The sequence below is a fragment of the Bubalus kerabau genome, chromosome 14, assembly GCF_029407905.1.
Source record: "Bubalus kerabau isolate K-KA32 ecotype Philippines breed swamp buffalo chromosome 14, PCC_UOA_SB_1v2, whole genome shotgun sequence".
Classification (NCBI taxonomy): domain Eukaryota; kingdom Metazoa; phylum Chordata; class Mammalia; order Artiodactyla; family Bovidae; genus Bubalus; species Bubalus kerabau.
In genome coordinates this window covers 26,551,621-26,575,567 of record NC_073637.1, presented here as the reverse complement: position 1 = coordinate 26,575,567, position 23,947 = coordinate 26,551,621, and positions in this window count along the sequence as shown.

Here is a 23,947-nt window from a genome sequence, read left to right as displayed (position 1 = left end):
ATTCAGCATCTAGTGCCTTGGTACCTCAAGTGTGTTGTTTTATGAATAACTGGTGCCAATTTTCCACCAAGGAACTGATTGCAAGAGATTTTCCTGTAAGTGAAGCCCCTGGGTTAGGATGCTGACTGTTATTTATTTTCTGTGTGATCTTTGATAAGCTTCTTGACTTCCCTGAGCCTCAGAACCTATAAACTGGAAATAATGATGCTTACCTTGTAGTGTTGCAGAGACAAGAGGCATAAATGTGAACACTTGTTAATAATGCCCCTGTTACTTCCACTGTGCTTGGAAGGCATTTCCCTCTGTAGCTAGGAGGAGGGAAGGATGACTCAGGCATATAGGAAATTTGGGCCATGGAAGGACCCTGAGAAATTGCTGTTTTCATCCAGAGGGATGTCTAAATCATTCATGATGGATAGTTTTTATTTTCTTCTTTAATATTTCTGGGAAAGAGATTTAACTTGAACACTTCACAGAGAACTTTATTCTAGTGTTTCATCATCATAATGGGTGAAAAGTTCTTCCCTATATTCGGTGGAAATCTGTCTGGTTTTAATGCAAGCTCGTTTCTTTGTATTCAGACCCTGGGGGGAAGGGAAGAATCTATGGAGTCTCTCAACTGAGAAAACCTTCTCGTATGAAATCATCGCTCCTTTTCCTTTTCTCCATAAGTCTGAAAGAACTCGGGGTCATGAAGGGGTTTTCAGGGACACAGGTCCCCATTGCTTGTCATCTTCAACCTTTCATGTGAAGCGGGTTCTTTCTGCTCATTTGGTTAAACGTGTGTCTGCGCTGAGCAGAGTCAATCTACTGCAAAGTAGAAGGATGGGTGTCGTCTCAAGGTTGCAAAAAAAAGACAACTTATTTCGATGATATGCTACCAAATCCAAGACATTTTAGAAAAGAATTTCCTATTATATAAAAAAGCCCCATTTAGCAATTTAATGTGTTGTATTTGGGTCTCTGTGCTCACCACCATTTTGTTCTGATAAGTTGAAGAAATATGCCATAATGTGGTGAGACCTCAGCTCCCCATGTTACAGGCTACGCTTCTCATCTCAGAAGCCTTTCCTAACTCGTTCCTCAGATAAAAACCTGGTGGAAACTGTTGTCCAGGTTCTGTTCACTTTTAGGCTCTCATGGTCCTGATCTGGCATTCATAGATGATTAGGTATTTTGTGCGTGCAAGCTCAGTCGTGTTCGACTGTTTGTGACCCTATTTTCCATGGGAGTCTCCAGGCAAGAATACTGGAGTGAGTCGCCATTCTCTTCTCCAGGGAATATTCCCAACCCAGGGATCAAACCCAGGTCTCCTGCATTGCAGGCAGCTTCTTTACTGTCTGAGCCACCAGGAAAGCCCAATTAGGTGTTAGTTTGTTTATTTTTTACTGGTAGAAAAAACAAGTGAGTTGTTCACAGTGTTTTTAAAACTGGTTTTAAAAAATCAGTTGTTTTCGTGATGGCAATTCAGAGTTTCTTCCTCTCTGGAATGGGACTTTCTTCCTCTCTGGAAATGGTATATAGATCCAAGCATCCTTTTTGCTCATGATGAAAACAGTCTGTCCTACCTCATGGAAGGAAAAACAGTAGACAAGAAATTGGAGACAGTTGTTCTTGTCCTGATGAATGTGACTTTGATACATTGATACATAACACTGACTAGTTTGTCAGTCCGAAGACGGCTTCCCCTCCTTTAGCTCTAAATAGTCTTCAAGGACCCAGGCCATCGAAGTGTGCAGTAGCTCTCCCCCATCCCCAACATGATTTGTTATATTTACATCTGCTCAGTGTTCACATCCAGTGTCTTGGTGGCCCATGTGTGAGAGATATGTGTTGTCCTGTGAATAACCGGTGCCAATAAGATTTCAGTGTAAGTAAATATGGGATAGCTTTATAAGGTTTGATTCTCCAGGGGGCCACAGTGGATGCAATTGGGACTTTCTGAATTAATTCAGAACCAGAGCCAAAGAAGGTGGCTCAACATTTTGGCTGATTCTGTCATGGCTTAAGTGTTGTGACTGGCAGTCACAATTCTGTAACCTCAATACAAAGAGCAACAATTTAACCTCTACAAGGTAGCCTGGATGGGGTATGCTGTGACAGTAATTTATTCTTTCAGTCATCTTCTTGTTGCAGTAGAAGAGATAATTTTGGTAATCGGGACTATTCCCAGACTTATATGCTCAGCCACATACACCATTAACATAAACAGAATACAAATTCTGTAACCTCAATTCAAAGAGCAACAATTTAACCTCTACAAGGTAGCCTGGATGGGGTATGCTGTGACAGTAATTTATTCTTTCAGTCATCTTCTTGTTGCAGTAGAAGAGATAATTTTGGTAATCGGGACTATTCCCAGACTTATATGCTCAGCCACATACACCATTAACATAAACGCTTCTATTCACTCAGGCCCTGGAAATAGGAGCTGTGATTAATATGCTCATCCATATGCTTTTTTATATCCTTTAAAAGCAAAAGATGATTTTTGAAAGAATTAAATAGGGACTGGAATTCATTCTGTAATCGCTCTAACAAATGGCATTTTAAAGGACCTAGCAGGGGAATATTTGTGCTGAGACGAAACGGTAGCTAAGAAATTGATTTCTTGTGACAAAGAGAAGTTCTTGCCTCCTCATTTTGATAGAGAATCTTAAATATGTAATATAATCAGGCTCATTCTTGTCCTTGGCTGAAACCCAGGACTCGACTTTGCACTGTCTCTCAGGTTCTATTCTCTACCCCTGCCTGAGCCTGACCCACGGTGACCCCTCCTCCTGGCAGGAGCATGTGGGGATGTGCAGAGATGTCCCCTCATCATGCCCTTGCATGACCAGCTAAGGTCTCCAGGTGCTTCTGAGTCATGGAGGGAACTAACTGGGTGCCCTGGAAGTGGAAACTCACCTCATCTGATGGGTCAAGGATGGATTTGGGGCGCCTTAAATGCCTCTCAAAAGTCCATGAATGAACTTAAGCTGAAACAAAGTTCAGGTGGGCAAACCACACCTCAAAAATTGAGTTAACAGATAGTTGTATATTTCTGAATATTTTCTTGTTTTTGCTACTTTAGTTTTTATATTTATTATTTTTTATACAATTGCTTTACAGTGTTTGTTAGCTTCTGCTGTACAACAAAGTGAATCATATATCTTTGTCAACAAAGATATATGTGTACATATATCCCCTCCCTCTTGGACCTCCATCCCATCTCCCCAATCCCACCACTCTAGGTCATCACAGAGCACCAGGCTAAGCTCCCTGTGCCATGCAGAAGCTTCTCACTAGCTATCTGTTTTACACATCCGTCCATTCATGTGAGTGCTCAGTCATGTTCGACTCTTTGGAACTGCATGGACTATAGCCTACCAGGCTCCTCTGTCCATGGGATTCTCCAGACAAGAATACTGAAGTGGGTGGCCACTTCCTTCTCCAGGGGACTTTCCCAAACCCAGGGATTGAACCAGGTCTCCTGCGTGTCCTGCATTGGCAGGCAGAGTCTTCACCACTGAGCCACCAAGGAAGCCCGTGTTACACATGATAGTATGTGTGTGTCAATGCTGATATCCCAGTTCATCCCACCCTCCACTTCCCCTCAACTCCTTTGTCCGGATGTCCATTCTCTATATCTGGGTCTCTATTCCTGCCCTGCCAACAGGCTCATCTATACCATCTTTTTAGATTTCTTATATAGGAGTTAATATACAATGTTGGTTTTTCTTTATGACTTACTTCACTCTATTGCAGACTCTGGATCCATTTACATCACTACAAATGACCCAATTTCAGTCCTTTTAATAACTGAGTGATATTCCATTGTATATATGTACTACATCTCTGAATATATCCTTGTATACTTTCTTTTGGGCTTCCCAGGTGGCTCAGTGGTAAAGAATCTGCCTGCCATTGCAAGAGACTCAGGAGACAGAGGTTCAACCCCTGGGTCAGGAAGACCCCCTGGAGGAGGAAATGGCAACCCACTCCAGTATTCTTGCTTGGAGAATCCCATGGGCAGAGGAACCTGGTGGGCTACAGTCCATGGGATCGAGAAGAGTCAGACATGGCTGAGCATGTACACATGCATGCTTTCTTTTATGCTCTGGTAATCACAATAATCTGTGGAAAATTCTGAAAGAGATGGGAATACCAGACCACCTGATCTGCTTCTTGAGAAACCTATATGCAGGTCAGGAAGCAACAGTTAGAACTGGACATGGAACAACAGACTGGTTCCAAATAGGAAAAGGAGTACGTCAAGGCTGTATATTGTCACCCTGCTTATTTAACTTCTATGCAGAGTACATCATGAGAAACGCTGGGCTGGAAGAAGCACATGCTGGAATCAAGATTGTCAGGAGAAATATCAATAACCTCAGATATGCAAATGACACTACCCTTATGGCAGAAAGTGAAGAGGAACTAAAAAGCCTCTTGATGAAAGTGAAAGTGGAGGGTGAAAAAGTTGGCTTAAAGCTCAACATTCAGAAAACTAAGATCATGGCATCTGGTCCCATCACTTCATGGGAAATAGATGGGGAGACATTGGAAACAGTGGCAGACTTTATTTTTTGGGCTCCAAAATCACTGCAGATGGTGATTGGAAATTACCATTGGAAATTAAAAGACGCTTACTCCTTGGAAGGAAAGTTATGACCAACCTAGATAGCATATTCAAAAGCAGAGACATTACTTTGCCAACAAAGGTCTGTCTAGTCAAGGCTATGGTTTTTCCAGTGGTCATGAATGGATATGAGAGTTGGACTGTGAAGAAAGCTGAGCACCGAAGAATTGATGCTTTTGAACTTTGGTGTTGGAGAAGACTCTTGAGAGTCCCTTGGACTGCAAGGAGATCCAACCAGTCCATTCTAAAGGAGATCTCCTGGGTGTTCTTTGGAAGGACTGATGCTAAAGCTGGAACTCCAATACCTTGGCCACCTCATGCAAAGAGTTGACTCATTGGAAAAGACTCTGATGCTGGGAGGGATTGGTGGCAGGAGGAGAAGGGGATGACAGAGGATGAGATGGCTCGATGGCATCAATGGACATGAGTTTGAGTGAACTCCAGGAGTTCATGATGGACAGGGAGGCCTGCCGTGCTGCCATTCTTGGGGTCGCAAAGAGTTGGACATGACTGAGCGACTGAACTGAACTGAACTGAAGCCTTACGTGCCCATCTGCTGCTGGCATGACTCACTGCCACCAAGCCCATTTCTAGTAGACTGTCTTTGATTAAGGGGCATGTGTAATTAGAAAGGTGTGAATTAGAGGAGAAAAATTGAAAAAAAAAAGTAACTCAATTTAAATGAATAATACGCTACAAATAGGGGACGTGTTTATAAGAGACATTGTTTTTGCCCTATCCTGACATGAGAGCAGTCTGTGATTTTTTACTACAGAGAGTGGAAGGGGATAGGCCAGAGCCACACAAGATCCAGCTTCCAGGGTTGTAAATTCCAATCTGATATGCACATGGCAATGTCATCCGAAAGTTTGTCCATTGGCCTTGGCTGACCTCTGTTCCCCAGTCTCAATTAGCTCAATTCGAATCCCATAGCCCTCGTTTTAGGGCAGTCATCAGATTTGTCATTCCTGTCCTGTGACAGTCACACAGGAGAGACGGTGAGCCTCACGAGGGCAGGGCTTTAATTTTTCTTATTGCCAAATGTTCACAACTGACCTGTGGCTGACCCTCGAGTCCATGCTGAATTAATGCCGTTAATACGGGTGCAGAGACCTAGTGGTCAGTGTCCATGGGGAGGAACGTGGAAGCTCAGAGTGGAGGCAGGTCATGAGCCCAAGATTGGGACATGGGGAAACAGGAGCCCCTGTATCAGGATCACTGGAAGAGAGCCGCCCACAGCATGGCCAGGGCGACCTGGCTTGGAGACCACTGGGACCGGAGACCAAGACAAGCCTCAACCATGGGCTGATGGCAGTGTGATGATCCAGGGCAAGGTCAAGTTTACAGTTAGAGTTTAAGGGGGCTCAGCTGTGAGAGAACAAGGGCTACAGGAGCTGAGACCCAGGCTTAGCCTGACGCTCTGTGTGTAATGAAAACCTGGACTGACATAGATGTTGCCTCGCTAATTATTAACTGGTAGCCAGAGCGACGACCTTGTAATCAGACTCTTCGGCTCCTGGTCCTGGCTCTATCACTTACTAACCACAAGCAGGTCACTTGGCCATATCTTGTCTTAAGTTGCTCCTCAGAAAAATGGTTCCACTAGAGCTCTTCTTACAAATCAAATAAAAGCTCATTCCTATTAGTGTGTATGCTAAGTTGCTTCAGTTATGTCTGACTCCTGCAACCCCATGGACTGTGGTTCTCCAGGCTCCTCTGTCCATGGGATTCGCCAGGCAAGAATACTAGAGTGGGTTACCGTGCCCTCCTCCAGGGGATCTTCCCGACCGAGGGCTGAATCTGTTTCTCTTAAGTCTACCTGCATTGGCAGGTGGATTCTTTACCACTAGTGCCATCTGGGAAGCCTGCCTATTAGCAAGACTCTGTAAACATTAGAAGACTTTAAAATATTAACCACGATGCACTCAATCATTCTCTCTCAGCCCCAAAGGGCTCAGGGGTCAGTTCTCGCCAAGACCTCTTGGAAGAGTCGCCATTGACCCTTCAGTGCTTCTCTAGCTCACCTTCAAAGACAAGGATAAACCTCAGAAGTATCCTTTTAGAGCCTGGAGCAGAAGAGAAGTAGGGCTGAGGGAAAGTGCACAGCCCAGGCCTGAGGTGTATTCCTGAGGGCTGGTGGAAAGGAGCCTGGGCACTCTGGGCAGGAGAGTCTTCCTGTGTTTGACTGGTCTCCCCTGCCGACCTCTGTGATTGTGTAGCCAGGGAGGTATGCATGCATGTGAAGATGCAAACTCTCTCAGGCTTCAGAACTTCTTGGTCCATTCATTTGTTCACTCACTTATTTCACAGGTATGTGTGAGCCCCTGCTACATGCCAGGCTGGATGGCGAGCCCTAGTCCCGTGTTAGTGCTAGGCACCACAAATACTCTTCGTGCCCCTTCACCAGTAGGTGGATGGTGGGCTCCTCTCCTCTCTGAAAGGTTCATGCCTACTGGTGCTTCCATTTTGGGTTCTGCCATCAATTCAAGTTATTTCATGGAAGGCTTTACTTCTAGAGCTTTCCAGGTGGAGCAGTGGTAAAGAATCTGCCTGCCAATGCTAGAGTCCTTGGGTTGGGTTGGGAGGAAATGGCAACCCGCTCAAGTATTCTTACCTGGAAAATCCTGTGGACAGAGAAGCCTGGTGGGCTACAGTCCATGGAGTTGCAAAGAGTTGGACACAACTGAGCTTATTTACATAACTTTTACCTCACTTCCATATTTACATATATACTGTTCAATGCCACCCTTCCTTTCCAATTTGTGCCCTTACTTGAGAAAAATCTCATTTTTCCACAACCTTACTATAAGGATGTTGGCTCAGATGGTAAAGAATCTGCCTGCAATGCTGGAGACCTGGGTTTGATTCCTGGGTTGGGAACATCCCCTGGCACAGCAATCCACTCCTACTGGAGGATTCCTGCCTGGCAGGCTACAGTCCACAGGGTCTCAAAGAGTCAGACTAAGTACAGCACCCAGCATTATAAGGATATCAGTGATGATTCATCTAGGTTAAGGGACTGGGAATTCATAAAAAATTAGGAAGGAAAACACTTTAAAGTCTTCATAATTGATGAAATAGATCCTCATCATTTTCTTACTGATCTGTTTTACTACTTCTGATTAATTTATTTCCATCTAAAAACCAGCCTTTAAGATAATCTATCTCAAATACAAATTTAATTTTTCATTTTGTCCTATTTTTGTTTCACTTAAAATATGCGTATTTTGACAACTCTATGATTGGTCAAGGGTCTTAGGGCTCCCTTGAGGTCCCAGACATCACTTATTACTTTAATTGAATGGGAAAATGTGTTTTAAATTTGAAATGCATGCCAGTAGTAAGCAGGATTTTTAAGTCATTGTAGAATAAATTATGAAATTTATTTGAAAATGCATGGTTATAAACCTATAAAACACTCGCACTTTCAGGCTGTTTTAAAACAGGTCTCTCTTTCATGTAGTAATTCTTCTGTTTTCACATTCCTTGCCCTCATCAAATTCCTCATCTTAACAGCTGGGGCAGCAGTAGTTCTGGGACTATATGATATCCTGGAATAGAATGTTTAAAACATTTCAAAACACAATCTGCCAAAGAGTGTCCCCAGTGTCCTCCAGAGAGAAACAGCTGGTTGATTCTAACCTGCATCCAGCAAACCCGGAGTGCACAGTTTTCTAGTTTTGTGTGTGAGTTCAAATAGATACTTAAGTACTCTATGAATTTTTGTTCGTTCAACACTGAAAGTAGAAGTGTAAGTTTTTGTCTCATACTACACATTGTATATATTTTTTATTTAACAAACACTTCAAAATAAGACATTGAAACAAGAAAACTCATCTTCTGGTTTTCATTGCTCCCTCTCTCCAGATGGATCCCAAAATACTTGCAAGGAACACTGCCTAATTCATAACTTAGAATAGAAATACATAGAGAACCATAACAATTGTGCCCACTAACACTATTTTCTGCAATTACCAACAGAAATAACAAAAATGCTAGGAAAACATATTCATCAAAATGGCATATTTTTTTTTCTTTGTGAGCTGTAATTAGTTCCTGGGCCAATTTCCATTTTCTGAATTGCATACTAGATGATAGACATTTTTATTTGTGGAGGGGGGGGCGCAGAAAAATGAATGTATTAGCTCGTAAGCACATCCTGTCCAGATTACAAATTTGTTTCTCTGGAATGCACCAGTAATAAACAAAGTCTGAAAGAGAAGTCCTTTTCCCTTGAAACGTTTATTTGGAAACATTAATTTTCATTCTTCATGTATCATTGTGTTGTTTGGCGTATGTTAGTCCCTGCAATGCCATAGAGAAGAATACAATATACTGGCATTGCATGTTAATAGCAGTCATTTCAGGGTAAAATAGAATTATTTTACTGCAGTAGCCCCCTTCTACCTTGCTCCCCCCTTCCCTTTCATGCCAATAAATAGAGTGTATAATGAATATGGAAATTTGGGCTCCATTTTACTACAAATTATTGAGCATTTCCTATGTGCTACATTCAGTGTCCTGGGCTTCCTAGGTGGCACTAGTGGTTAAGAATCCGCCTGCCAATGCAGGAAACTCAAGAGATGTGGGTTCAATCCCTGGATTGGCAAGATCCCCTGGAGAAGGAAATGGCACCCCACTCCAGTACTCTTTCCTGGAGAATCCCATGGACAGCAGAGTCTGGCAGGCTACAGTGCATGGGATCGCAGAGAGTCAGATACAACTCAATGTCTGAGCAGCAGCAGTATACAGTGTCCTACAGGAGTGAAAAATAAACACAATAAAATTCCTGCCTCAAGAGCTGCTAGTTTAGGAATTTTCTGTAACCAACTTCTTGCAGACCAGCCTGGGTCTCACTGCACTGAGAAGGCCCAGTGTCTTCCAGCGGGGCTCCAGCCTGTGACTTTTGTCCACCTGCAGAGTGAGTGGGGTGTGTCTGGGAGTGCTAAGCTGAACTGCCCTTCTTATAAGTGCGACCGAACACATTCTCATGCTTTTCTTTTAAGAGTATTTATGTTTATTTTTCTGTGAGCTGACAATGTATTTGTGATGTGTGTGCGTTCTAAGTTGCTTCAATCATGTCCAACTCTTTATGGCCCCCATGGACCATAGCCAACCAGGCTTCTCTGTCTGTGGGATTCTGCAGATAACAGTACTGGAGTGGGTTGCCATGCCTTACTCCAGGGGATCTTCCCAACCCAGGGATCAGACTTAATGTCTCATGATGTTTCCTGCATCAGCAGGCAGGTTCTTTACTATTAGTGTGCCGCTTGGTGAGAGTTATCTATCATACCCTTGGTCATTCTCTTTTTGGGCTTCTCTGGTGGCTCAGACGGTAAAGAATCTGTCTGCCAATGCAGGAGATACAAGAGAGTCAGGTTCTATCCCTGGGCCGGGAAGATCCCCCGGAGAAGAAAATGGCTACCCGCTCCAGTATTCTTGCCTGGAGAATCCCATGGACAGGGGAGCCTGGTGGGCTACAGTCCATGGGGGGTCCAACACCAAGTGTTGGACATGACTGAGCAACTAACACACACACACACACACACACACACACTAAATGCATCAGCCTCTTGTCTGTCAATGCAAAGCTCAAACTCTGTTCAGAGCCATCTCTCAAGGTTCTCCCCCAGGGTCTTCTCTTCCTGATGGCCTCTGAGTGGAGGAGGGTTAGTGGCGGGAGGAGAAGGAGCGCTGCCTCTTCTGGGCGTCTTGTTCCTGGGTCCACTGAGGTGTGGTCAGTGTCTTCTGCACGTTTGGGGCCTTGCACTGCTGCCCCTGCTGACCGTGTTCCCCCAGCCTCAGATGGGGAGGTCCTGCGCTCTGCAGCTCCCCACCCACCCCAGGCCTCTTCCAGTGGCTTCTGTGCCTCCTCTCTTGGGCGGGAAGTGGGGGGTAAGTCAGAGTGGGTGGCAGCTTCCACCAACTCCACGGTACCCATCTCTCCTAGCTCACTTTCCCTTTGACTCTGCTTGTGGGGTGCGGCCTGTGCTGGGGCTCTGACAGGCTGGGCTGTCCAAGTCCAGTCTGGAGGAGGCCTGGGTTGCTCATGGGGTCCTTTTACTTCAAGGCTCCTTCACGCCAAGAGCTTGTCAACTTACTGAAATTCCTGTGCCTCTGTTTTCTCTGTCTTAAAACAGGCATGACTGTAGAATCTTAGTCATCTTGGCATTCTGAAGAGTAAATATAAGCACTCTGTAAATATTTGCTGTATTAAAAATTATTCCACTCTGCTTTCACCTTGAGGATTAGAGAAGCTTTACCTCTCAGACATTTATTGATTGACTGGGCATCTCTAGGCATTTATTTCAGCAAGTGAATAAGATGGCTTTTTTAACACCTTCATTATATTTAAATTGGGCTTCCCTGGTGGCTCAGATGGTAAAGAATCTGCCTGCAATGCAATGTGGGAGACCTGGGTTCGATCCCTGGGTTAGGAAGATCCCCTGGAAAAGGAAATGGAAACCCAATCCAGTATTCTTGCCTGGAGAATGCCATGGACAGAAGAGCCTATGGGGTGGCAGAGAGTTGGACATGACTGAGCAACTGAGCAACTAATACTTACACACTTTATATTTCGATTACAAAGTTATTTATTTATTTAAAATATAAATTTATTTATTTTAATTGGAGGCTAATTACTTTACAATATTGTATTGGCTTTGCATACATCAACATGAATCCGCCACAGGTGTACACGTGTTCCCCATCCTGAACCCCCCTCCCACCTCCCTCCCCATACCATCCCTCTGGGTCATCCCAGTGCACCAGCCCCGAGCATCCTGTATCATGCATCGAACCTGGACTGGCAATTCGTTTCACATATGATATTATACATATTTCAATGCCATTCTCCCAAATCATCCCACCCTTGCCCTCTCCCACTGAGTCCAAAAGACTGTTCTATACATCTGTGTCTCTTTTGCTGTCTCACATACAGGGTTATCGTTACCATCTTTCTAAATTCCATATATATGCATTAGTATACTGTATTGGTGTTTTTCTTTCTGGCTTACTTCACTCTGTATAATAGGCTCTAAAAAGTATTTTTTAAAAAAATACTTATGTAGAAGCTTTTCATCTGGGTACAAAATTATTTTAAAAATAAACTTAGTCAGAAACTTCCATTTATGGATCTGAAAGACTGAGACCTTCCTGTAGGATTCCCTTTCCTGGCAGAAACCAACTGTGAAAACTGAACGTAAAAGAATGAAATTCTAGATAGTGAGCAGAAGCAGACACACCATGCTGGCCAGGGCACATGTGCTCACCGGGAGAGAGAGATGTGGTCTATAGAAGTAAGTTTCCATCATCGTGGCTTTTGGTCTGGGACTTAAGTGTGGACTGCCTGACTCACTCAGCAGTGGCAGGGGCACTTATAGAAAAATTCAGTTTTTCTGATCTGAGAAAGTATAGTGAAGCCAGGAAACTGAATGCTGGAGAGAATAGGGGTAATCCTGGAAGGAAAGAGTCATAGCATGGATCCCCACTCTCCGTCCACAACATCTCTGCTGGACCCCAGATATGTGTGGAACAGACTCAATGAAGCTCAGCTAAAGACAAGAGATCCAGAGTGAGACTGAACTTCTGCCCAGGAAACAATTTGCACTTCAAGACCAGCCAAGAAAATTACCTTCTAAAACAAAGAAAACAACACTATCAGAGAAAATAACAGTATCCCGGATCTACTAACAATTATAATGTCTGAGATACAGTCAAAATTATCCAACATACAGAGATCCAAGAAAATGGAAAACATTCTCAAGAGAAAAGAAAATGAGTTGTGTCTGACCTGAAGATGAACCAGATGCTGGAACTAACAGATAAGTATATTAAAGCAGCTATTAGAGCAACGGCCAATGAAGTAAAACAGAATGTTTTCAGTGAATGAGAACCTCAGCAGAGGAATGGGAGATCTCAGCAGAGAAATAAAAACAACAAAATGAGAAGCACATGGAAGTTATAGAACTGAAATTAGAGTTATGATAAAAATAGTCACTGGGAAAACTTAATAGTCAAATAGATATGACAGAGGAAAGAAGAACTGAACTCAAAGATAAAGGAATAGAAATTTGTCCAAGGTGAAAAGCAGAAAAAAGATTGTGGAAAATGAACAATGTCTTGTTAGACTGGATAAAATAATCAAACATATAATAGGAGTATCAGAAGGAGTCTCAAAGATTTGGACACGTCTGAACAACTTCACTTTATTATGAGAAGGAGAGGAGAGAGAACAGAGCAGAAAAAAAGTACCTGAAGAAATAATAGCTGAATGTTTTCCAAATTTGGTGAAAGTTAGAAATGTTTTGGATACAAAATGCCATGCAAACAAAACCACAGTGAGCACGGAAACTCCAAGGCTAAGTTACAATGTGGTAAATTGTTAAAAGTCAAAGATAAAGAGTAAGTCTTGAATGCTGACACATTGCCTCCAGAGGAACAATGACGATTAATAGCCACCTTCTCATCAGGAGCTGTGAAGGACAGAAAAGAATGGAGTAACCTTTTGAAAATGCAGAAAGAACAGCTGTCAACCCAGAATTGTGTATCCTTTGAAAAGTGTTGTTTAAGAATGATGGCAACTTCCCAGAACAGTGCTGGGTTCACTCAACCCTCTTTGCATAGCCTTGCTCCTGGGACCAGAGCCAGACATTGTTTCAGGGATAATCAGAAAGAGTTCTGGAACTCTCTCGAGTTTCCAGTTCTGTTGGACCTTGTGTTTATTCCCACTGTTGTGGGTGAAGGACCAAATGAACTGTTCAGTACTAACCCAAAGAAGAGAAGAGACAGGACTATGTTATGTAAACATAGGAAAGATAAAAGAATGCAGCCTGCAGTCAAAGATCTCATGGTGACAGCAGTGGGAAATGACACAAAAAATTCATTAGTGACGGACACCATGTAATTGGATCAATAAACAAAACATAGCTTTAAAATTTTTTATTTATTTTTAATTGGAGGTTAATTGCTTTACACTGTTGTGTTGGTTTCTGCCATACATCAACATGAATCAGCCATAGCTATACATTTGTTCCCTCCTTCTTGAGCCTCCCTCCCACCCCCTCAGTTGTCACAGGTCAGCAGGTTGAACTCACTGTTATACAGCAACTTCCCATTAGCTAGCTGTTTTACACATAGCAGTGTATATATTTCAGTGATACTCTCTCAATTCTCAATTTGTCCCACTCTCTCCTGCCCCCACTGTGTCCATAAGTCTGTTCTCTATGTCTGAGTCTCTATTCCTGCCCTACAAATAGGATCATTAGTACCATTTTTCTAGATTCCATATATATATATGATATATATCATATATATGCATTGTATATATGCATATATATCATATATATATGATTCCATATATATATCATATATATGCATTAATATATGATATTTGAAAAATATATTTTTTATTTGAATTTCTCAGTGGAGGGTAAATGGAATAGGAAGTAGAAAGAAATGCTCAGATAAGACATCCTCATCATCTGAGCTTGTGATCTGTTCTTTTTCTTCTTGGGATTTAATATGAATTATATAACTATAAAGACTTAAGTATCAGCACTTCTCTGGCTAGCACAGTGAGCAACTCAGCAAACTCTTCTTCAGATAATAAAGGAAGACTTCACAGAAGAGAAGACATTTGATATTGTATGTTAGAGTGTGAGCATTTCCACTCAAAGGAGGGGAGGAGAGAGGAGAAATTGCTTATTGTATATAAAAAAGAAGCATATGCAGGGCACAATACCATTGTAATTAAGCATGCTGCCTCATGAAGAAGTGTAAAAAGTCCTGCAAGTGAGGGCTTCAGGAATCATCCTCATCTCTATTCCTCACACACACTGTTTTCAAAAAATGAGAGCAAAAAAGGCATTTTCAAATAAAAGAAAATTAAAATAATTTGTCATCAGAAGACCATGTAGCATTACGATAAAAGCTAAAGGATATTCTTTAGGCTGAAGGCAAATGATAGCAGATGGAAAGTTGGATCCTCAGGGGAGAAAAAGAAGAGCACTAGAAATGATGAATATCTGGGTGATGATGCAAAAGACCACCCTTTTCCTTCCAATCTCTTTGGAAACAATTGTCCTGTGTAAAGAGAAATGTAATTCTGTCTCAAGGGGTTGTAACATATGGAGCTGTAACACAGATAGCAACCATGACTATATTCCAGCACCCATCTATAGTGTCCCCCTGCCAGTTCAGTTCAGTAGCTCAGTCATGTCCGAATCTGCGATCCCACGGACTGCAGCATGCCAGGCTTCCCTGTCCATCACCAACTCCCAGAGCCTGCTCAAACTCACAGAACAGGCAATATACTGGACAAATCTATCCCCCATCCACTAATTGCTTTCAGTTTCCCCAGACATTCAGTTCAGTTCAGTTCAGTCGCTCAGTCATGTCTGAATCTTTGCCACCCTGTGGACTGCAGCATGCCAGGCCTCCCTGTCCATCATCAACTCCTGGAGTTTACTCAAACTCATGTCCGTTGACTTGGTCATGCCATCCAACCATCTCATCCTCTGTCATCCCCTTCTCCTCCCACTATCAATCTTTCCCAGCACCAGGGTCTTTTCCAATGAGTCAGCTCTTTGCATCAGGTGGCCAAAGTATTGGAGTTTCAGCTTCAACATCAGTCCTTTCAATGAACACTCAAGACTGATCTCCTTTAGGGTGGACTGGTTGGATCTCCTTGCAGTCCAAGGGACTCTCAGGAGTCTTCTCCAACACCACACTTCAAAAGCATCAATTCTTTGGCGCTCAGCTTTCTTCAGAGTCCTACTCTCACATCCATACATGACTACTGGAAAAACCATAGCCTTGACTAGACAGACCTTTGTTGGCAAAATAATGTCTCTACCTTTTAATATGCTGTCTAGGTTGGTCATAACTTTTCTTCCAAGGAGTAAGTTTCTTTTAATTTCATGGCTGCAGTCACCATCTGCAGTGATTTTGGAAATAATCTGGAAAAATACTGGAAAATTGGAAAAATCGGAAAAAATAAAAGTCAGCCACTGTTTCCAGTATTTCCCCAACTATTTGCCATGAAGTGATGGGACTGGACGCCATGATCTTAGTTTTCTGAATGTTGAGCTTTAAGCCAACTTTTTCACTCTCCTCTTTCACCTTCATCAAGAGGCTTTTTAGTTCTTCTTCACTTTCTGCCATAAGGGTGGTGTCATCTGCATATCTGAGGTTATTGATATTTCTCCCGGCAATCTTGATTCCAGCTTGTGCTTCTTCCAGCCCAGCGTTTCTCATGATGTACTCTGCATAGAAGTTAAATAAGCAGGGTGACAATATACAGCCTTGATGTACTCCTTTCCCGATTTGAAACCAGTCTGTTGTTCCATGTCCAGTTCTAACTGTTGCTTCCTGACCTGTATACAGATTTCTCAAGGGGCAGGTCAGGTGGTCTGGTATTCCCATCTCTTGAAGAATTTTCCACAGTGTATTGTGATCCACACAGTCAAAGGCTTTGGCATAGTCAATAAAGCAGAAAGAGACGTTTTTCTGGAACTCTCTTGCTTTTTCCAAGATCCAGCAGATGTTGGCAATTTGATCTCTGGTTCCTCTGCCTTTTCTAAAACCAGCTTGAACATCTGGAAGTTCATGGTTCATGTATTGTTGAAGCCTGGCTTGTGTAATTTTGAGCATTACTTTATTAGCATGTGAGATAAGTGCAATTGTGCGGTAGTTTGAATATTCTTTGGCACTGCCTTTCTTTGGGATTGGAATGAAAACTGACCTTTTCCAGTCCTGTGGCCACTGCTGAGTTTTCCAAATTTGCTGGCATATTGAGTGCAGCACTTTCACATCATCATCTTTTAGCTGAAATAGCTCACCTGGAATTCTATCACCTCCACTAGCTTTGTTTGTAGTGATGCTTCCTAAGGCCCACTTGACTTCACATTCCAGGATGTCTGGCTATAGGTACGTGATCACAGCATTGTGGTTATCTGGGTCATGAGGATCTTTTTTGTATAGTTTCTCTGTGTGTTTTTGCCACCTCTTCTTAGTATCTTCTGCTTCTATTAGGTCCATACGATTTCTGTCCTTTATTGTGCACATTTTGCATGTAATGTTCCCTTGGTATCTCTAATTTTCTTGAAGAGATCTCTAGTCTTTCCCTTTCTATTGTTTTCCTCTATTTCTTTGCACTGATCCCCCACCAGGCACTAGCTACATCAAAGTGGTGGTTTTGCAGAGTCTCCTCATGCTCTCAGGTCATTGCATTGCCAAGAGAAATATGACAATGTACACTCCTCAAGGTGAATCCAGAAGCTGGCTCCGCTAAGACTGTAGAGAAGCCATCTGGACACACAGCAGAACTGCCATCTGCATGTGCCTTCCAAGTCCTCTTTGCTGCTTGGCCATTAAGATGAAATGTGGCCCAGGACGTAGTGCAGTAACACAAGCACAAAATAATCTCGTAATAGCCTTCTCCATTGAGTGAAAACAATTCTTTCCCTGTATGTAATGTATATATATATGTATGTGTGTAGATGTACATATATATGTATGTGTATTTATGATTATGTATGCATATGTTATCGTTATATGCACACAGATCTCACTGTCCATCAGTCTAGGCTTCTTGGAAGAAAAACTACACAGTGTATTAAAGAGCAGAGACATACTTTGCCAACAAAGTTCTGTATAGTCAAAGCTGTAGGCTTCCCTTGTGGGTCAGATGGTAAAGAATCTGCCTGTAATGCAGGAGACCTGGGTTTGATCCCTGGGTCAAGAAGATCCCTTGGAGGAGGGAATGGCTACCCACTCCAGTATTCTTGCCTGGAGAATTCCATGGACAGAGAAGCCTGGTGAGCTTCAGTCCAGAGGGTCACAAAGAGTCATATACGACTAAGTGACTAACACTTCACTTCATGATTTTTTCCACTAGTCATGTGAGGATGCGAAAGTTGGACCATAAAGAAGGCTGAGCACTGAAAAATTGATACTTTTGAAGTATGGTTCTGGAGAAGGCTCTTGAGAGTCCCTTGGACAGCAAGGAGATCAAACCAGTCAATCCTAAAGGAAATCAACCCTGAATATTCATTCGAAGGAGGGATGCTGAAGGTGAAGCTCCAATAATTTGGCCACCTGATGTGAAGAACTGACTCATTGGAAAAGACTCTGATGCTGGGAAAGATTGAGGGCAGGAGGAAAAGGGGACAACAGAGAATGAGATGGTTGGATGGCATCACTGACTCAGTGATGCCATCCAACTGAGTTTGAACAAATTCTAGGAGATAATGAAGGACAGGGAAGCCTGGCATGGTGCAGTCCATGGAATTGAAAAGAGTTGGACATGACTGAGAAACTGAACAACAATTTTATAGGTGGGGAAACTGAGTCTTAGAATGCATAAGCAATTTTCCCAAGGCTCCTGTAGAGGTAGGAATCAAATATAGCTGACTCCAGGGCCCATGCTCTTAAAGATTTTTTTTACTGCTTCAACCTGTATCACCTTTCCCCAATCTGTATACATAGCGTATTTACTTCCTGTGTGTGGGGAAATATGACCTGACTTGGAATATATCTAGATATGCATACTTTATATATGCTGACTCTAATAAGTGTATTATATATGTGTGCAATGTATATATGCATCCTTGTGAGGTTATGCTATTTTCTATGGGGTAACTAGCTTTAAGGAGGGCTTCCCTGGTGGCTCAGAGAGTAAAGAATCTGCCTGCAATGCAGGAGACCTGGGTTCAATCCCTGAGTCAGGAAGATCTCCTAGAGAAGACAATGGCAACCCACTTCAGTATTCTTGCCTCAAGAATCCCATGGACAGAGGAGCCTGGCAGGCTACAGTCCTTGAGTCTCAAAGAATTGGACATGACTGAATGACTAAGCACTAGCACATGCTTTAAGAAATTCTAAAAAGTAAAATACTAAAATATATTGAGAAGATAAAGTAGGCAATTTTTATTTGGAATAGGTTTTGTTCCTCTTTTCACATGGACTTGGTATGGACTTCTTTTTCAGATAAAAAGCTCTCCCAGCATATTTAAAATCTTATTCCATTTACAAAATAAAACTAACATGCTTCCCACCCAAATTGTGTAAAAATTGTTACATCTGTAACAGATTGAATAACTGCAGGAAATTATATCAACAGAGAGGGTGCTATGGCAATTAACAGGTGACTTTAAAAATAATTGATGATTCAGTAGCATTCTTAACTATTATTTTTGAAAGCATTTTATCAAGCAGTTTCAGGGGTAATTGTTTCTGTTGTTATTTTTAGCAACATGGCAGAGCCTAAGTACCAATTTATGCTGTTGTCTACGTGTTTGATTGTTTTCTACAGTAATGAGATTTATCTGTCCTCACAGAGGTTGCCCCTTGGCAGCACACTGGGATTTCATTCAGGAGGAGGAGAGGAAGGCAATAACTTGCCCAGGACAAAGCCTCCTACCCTATGTATTCATTCATTTACGTGCTTTTTGGAATGAAAGCACACCACATCAGAGAGCTTTGTATTGTGCTGATCGAAGGATGGGATTCAGAAACTGTGTTTAGAATCTTCCACTCTTAAAATCTTGTTCCCAAAGTATTCATTCTTTTCAGAGTGTCTTGGAAGATTGCCAGAGGCCCTCCAACTCAAACCTTCTCTTCCTCTAGATCAGTAGGAGGTTGACTTAGGGATACCACATCAATATTTTTTAATGTGTGTGTTTTTTTTTTTTTTTTACTTGCTGTTAACTGGGTTGATAACTTTTGACTACCTTTCAAGTTCTTTGATCCATTAGGAATAAAATCTTCAGTCTTCACTATATGTAAGGGAAGGGTTGGGATTTGGTGATCAGTTCAGTTCAGTTCAGTTGCTCAGTCGTGTCCAACTCCTTGAGACCCCATGAATCGCAGCACGCCAGGTCTCCCTGTCCATCACCAACTCCCGGAGTTCACTCAGACTCAAGTCCATCGAGTCAGTGATGCCATCCAGCCATCTCATCCTCTGTCGTCCCCTTCTCCTCCTGCCCTCAATCTTTCCCAGCATCAGGGACTTTTTTACATCAGGTGGCCAAAGTATTGGAGTTTCAGCTTCAGCATCAGTCCTTCCAATGAACACCTAGGAATGATCTCCTTTAGGATGGACTGGTTGGATCTCCTTGCAGTCCAAGGGACCTGGTGATAAAACATGACAAGCAGTGAAGGTCTTGAGGCAAGGATCAGAAGTGCTGTGAGCGTGGTTAGAGGCTGGAAATGTTGGAGTTGGGAGTTCTGATTTCTCTATCTATCATCTATTATCTTTATCTATCATCAATCATCTCTCTATTACCTATCTATCATCTATGTATCTAAAAAAAGTGAAAGTGTTAGTCACTCAGTTGTGTGCAACTCTTTGCGATCCCATGGACTGTAGCCTGCCAGTCTCCTCTGTCCATGGAATTCTCCAGGCAAGAATACTGGAGTGGGTAGTCATTCTCTTCTCCAGGGCATCTTCCCAACCCAAGGATTGAACCTAGGTCTCCTGCACTGCAGACAGATTCTTTACCATTAGAGCCACCAGGGAAGCTCTATCTATGTTCTATCTATCTATCATCTCTCCATCATCTATCTACCTATCATCTATCTATCTATGTCTGTCTATCATCTGTCTATCTGTCTACCATGTATTATCTATGTACGTGCCTACCCACCCATCTGTCTTTGCAGCTAGTGGCTCAGATGGATCTGGGAAAGGCATTCTTTGCAGATGTATCTCTGCACAATCAGAGTAACCTCCTGTGGTCTTTGACCCTACTTCAGGCGAATGTCAGACTACAGAACAGTACAGACGTGACTACTGACCTACAGAAGCAGAGAGAAGCTGATGTTTGATTAATGACTGGAGGAATCTAGTTGCAACCACAAATGCAAATGGTAGCAGGTGAAAGATATTAGCAAAGCCTGCATGAATTTGAATAAGATATCATCAGGAGATGGAACTTACGCATTAACACAAAGCCTCCTTATTCTTCTTGGCATCACCATTTGGGTCACTTTACCACTGTGCCAATTTTTCTCAATGGAGCTTTTCAGAATCACACACAATTTTCAGTTCAAACAACAGAATAAGCACTGGTAATTTTCCATTTTTCACGATCACCTATAGAATGGATTTTTCTTTTAGTTGAAGTGAGCTTTGTAGCTCTGTTATCTGTTTCATAATATTTGCCACATTTAATTATTATTTAGAGTTGAGTTTTTGAGAAAGAATAAAATGCTTTCAAAAACATTCCCTTCATTGTCAGTAATATCTTAAAAACAAATTGAACATATATACTGAGAAATATATTAAACATATATTTTAAATGGAAAATTTCCAGAGATTTAGCCATAAGCTTATTTTCTCAAAACAAAGGAAACTGTTATTATTGTTATATTTAAGTCCTGGCATTTTATCTTAAAAGAAAATAAGACCATTCTGTGGCTACTGCTTCAGTCTGGAACCCAAGAAACTTGCTTTCTAATGTTTTCTAGAATACTTTGTTTGAACCCATGTTTATCTCTAACTAAGCTGTGGTACCACATATCATTAGTCTTTTATTGACAATGCTAGGCTCCAGGAAAAGTGATCACTCATCAGATACACAAAACAGCAGCTTAACTGAGCTGACATAGAAAACATGCAAGGAAACTATATGCCTGTTCTATTACTGATGACGTTTGGAACAATAGAACTGTCAGACCCTCATGTGAATAGAGGGGCTTAATCATAGCAGGAATTAGTACACACGACAGGTGATTATGTGCTGGAGACATGCCAGGACCAGCTGTGAGGCTTCACATTATTTGTAATCTCAGTAATTGCAGCTTTGGAAAAAAAAATTATTGGGGAACTCAGGGGTGGAGGGGGAGAAGTAAGCAAAAACCACATACAACCCATTTATTTCCACAATAAAGTTCTTTACAAATAGGAAAAGTTCAACCCACATTATAAATTTAGGTCCATCCCCTTTCTCTCCAGTTAAACAAAAGAGCAATATAATCATGTCTTCCCCTCCCTTTTTTAAGTCGAATTTTAGTGGCTCCTTACAAATAAAATATGCCTTCTATCATTTATTTACTAATTTTAGATGGGATTTCCTTCTAAAATTACATAGGCTACAATATCTAAAGCCACTCAGGAAAACATGGGACCTAGTTGGCATTTTCCCATGTGGAATATTCTGTTATTTAGCTACAGTAAATATTTAATTTCTTTCTGTTGGGGGTTTATACAAAGAGATAATTCTTTAACTCTGAAACCATTTGTGGAAAATGATCCAAGTGCAACCCATGATTTGGAGAATTCCAGACATGAGAGGCTGGAAAGCAAAGCAGGAACATGGAAAGAAGACAGACAACAAAGTTTTTCAAGATCAGGAAACAAAATTCCTGGTTCACGTTCTAGTTAACCTGGAACAACAAGGCAGAATGTAAAAGGCAGCTTTGTCTTAACTGTTTATCTTTAGTCTGTTTGTTGATTGTTTTTCATGGAAATATACCCCAAACCTTTCTGTTTTCATTATACCCATGTGGTTATTACTACAAATGCAATCTTCCTTTAAATGGTTTTTTAAAAAATTTATTGTTCTATTTATTTATTTATTTTTGGCTGTTCTGGGTCTTTGTTACTGCACAGGCTTTTCTCTAGTTCCAGCCAGCCAAGGCCTCTCTCTAGCGGCAGTGCATGAGCTTTTCATTGCCTGGCTTCTCCTGTTGCGGAGCATGGGCCCTGGGGCGCTCAGGCTCAGTGGCTGTGGCTCGTGAGCTTCAGTAGTTGCAGCTCCTGGGCTCTAGGGCACAGGGTCAGCAGTTGTGGTGCACAGGCTTAGTTGTTCCATGACATGCGGGATCTTCCTGGATCAGGGATCGAACCCGTGTATCTTCCATTGGCAGGTGGATTCTTTACCTCTGAGCCACCAGAGAAGCCCTACAAATGCAATCTTTGCACCATAGCTTTCCTTTACTTATGTTTTGTTTTGCTTTTTGTAACTTTTTGATTTTATGATAATTTTAAACTTATCATTCCAAGAATAGTGTTGGAACTCCCTTAACCAGTTATCCAAATTCACCAACCATTTACATTTGTCTCATTTGACCTATCATTCTCTCACTATGTGTTTATTTATATCTGCATGTTTTTCTGAGCCTTTGGTAATATAAAGACATTGAGTCCTTTTGATTTCTAAATATTTCAAAGTATATTTCCCCCAAACAAGGATATTATCCTATATAATCACAGTCCAATTTATTTAAAAAGGTGAATTTAACATTGATACATGACTGTGATCTGATCCACACGGGTAAAAGTGTCAGTTATCCTAATCATGGCCTTTATAACTAATTTTATTTTCTCATGTAGCATGTAATCCAGGATTACAAATGCTTTTTTGTCATGCTAATTTTAGACTATTTTATCCCCAACAATCCATCAGCCTTTAAAAAATCTTTTGGACATTGCCATTTTAAAGGAAAAGAGGCATTATTTTACAGACTCTTCTTCATTTGGGGTTTGGCTATTTCTCCTTCATTAGATTCCAGTAATGTATATTGTCAGATATAGCACGGAAGTGATGTTCTGTCTCTCTCAGTGCTTTGCAAGTGTGGAAAGCAAACTTAGTAACTAGAGTTTAATTTTTCTTTACAGGGTTTCTTTTAAGATAAAATTTATATATAATGATATGCACAAGTATTAAGTGCACAATTTGATGCATTTAACTGATACATACACCTGCCTAATGCTTTATCCAGAACTAGAATATCTCCATCACCTTAAAGATTTCTGTCATATCACCTCCAGATGAATCCCCTTCCCCCTACAAAGGCAACAGTTTTTCTGACTTTTTTAGACACAAATGAGTTTTGCCTGTTCTAGAACGTTCTGTATACTGAACCACCTGCTGCTGCTGCTGCTAAGTCGCTTCAGTCGTGTCCTACTCTGTGCGGTCCCATAGACGGCAGCCCACCAGGTTTCCCTGTCCCTGGGATTCTCCTGGCAAGAACACTGGAGTGGGTTGCCATTTCCTTCTCCAATGCATGAAAGTGAAAAGTGAAAGTGAAGTCGCTCAGTTGTGTCCAACTCTTAGCTACCCCATGGACTGCAGCCCACCAGGCTCCTCCGTCCATGGGATTCCCCAGGCAAGAGCACTGGGTAGGTGCCTTTGTGGCTAGCTTCTTTCACACATAGTTTTTATGGGATTCATCCATGTTTTCCTCTGTTGGTAGTTCATTCCTTTTTGTTGTTATGTAGCATTTCATTGTATGATACAGCACAGAAGTTGTTTACCTGTGTTTCTATGGATGAGCATTTGTCACGATTCCAAGTTAAGGCTGTTATAAGTAAATGACTTT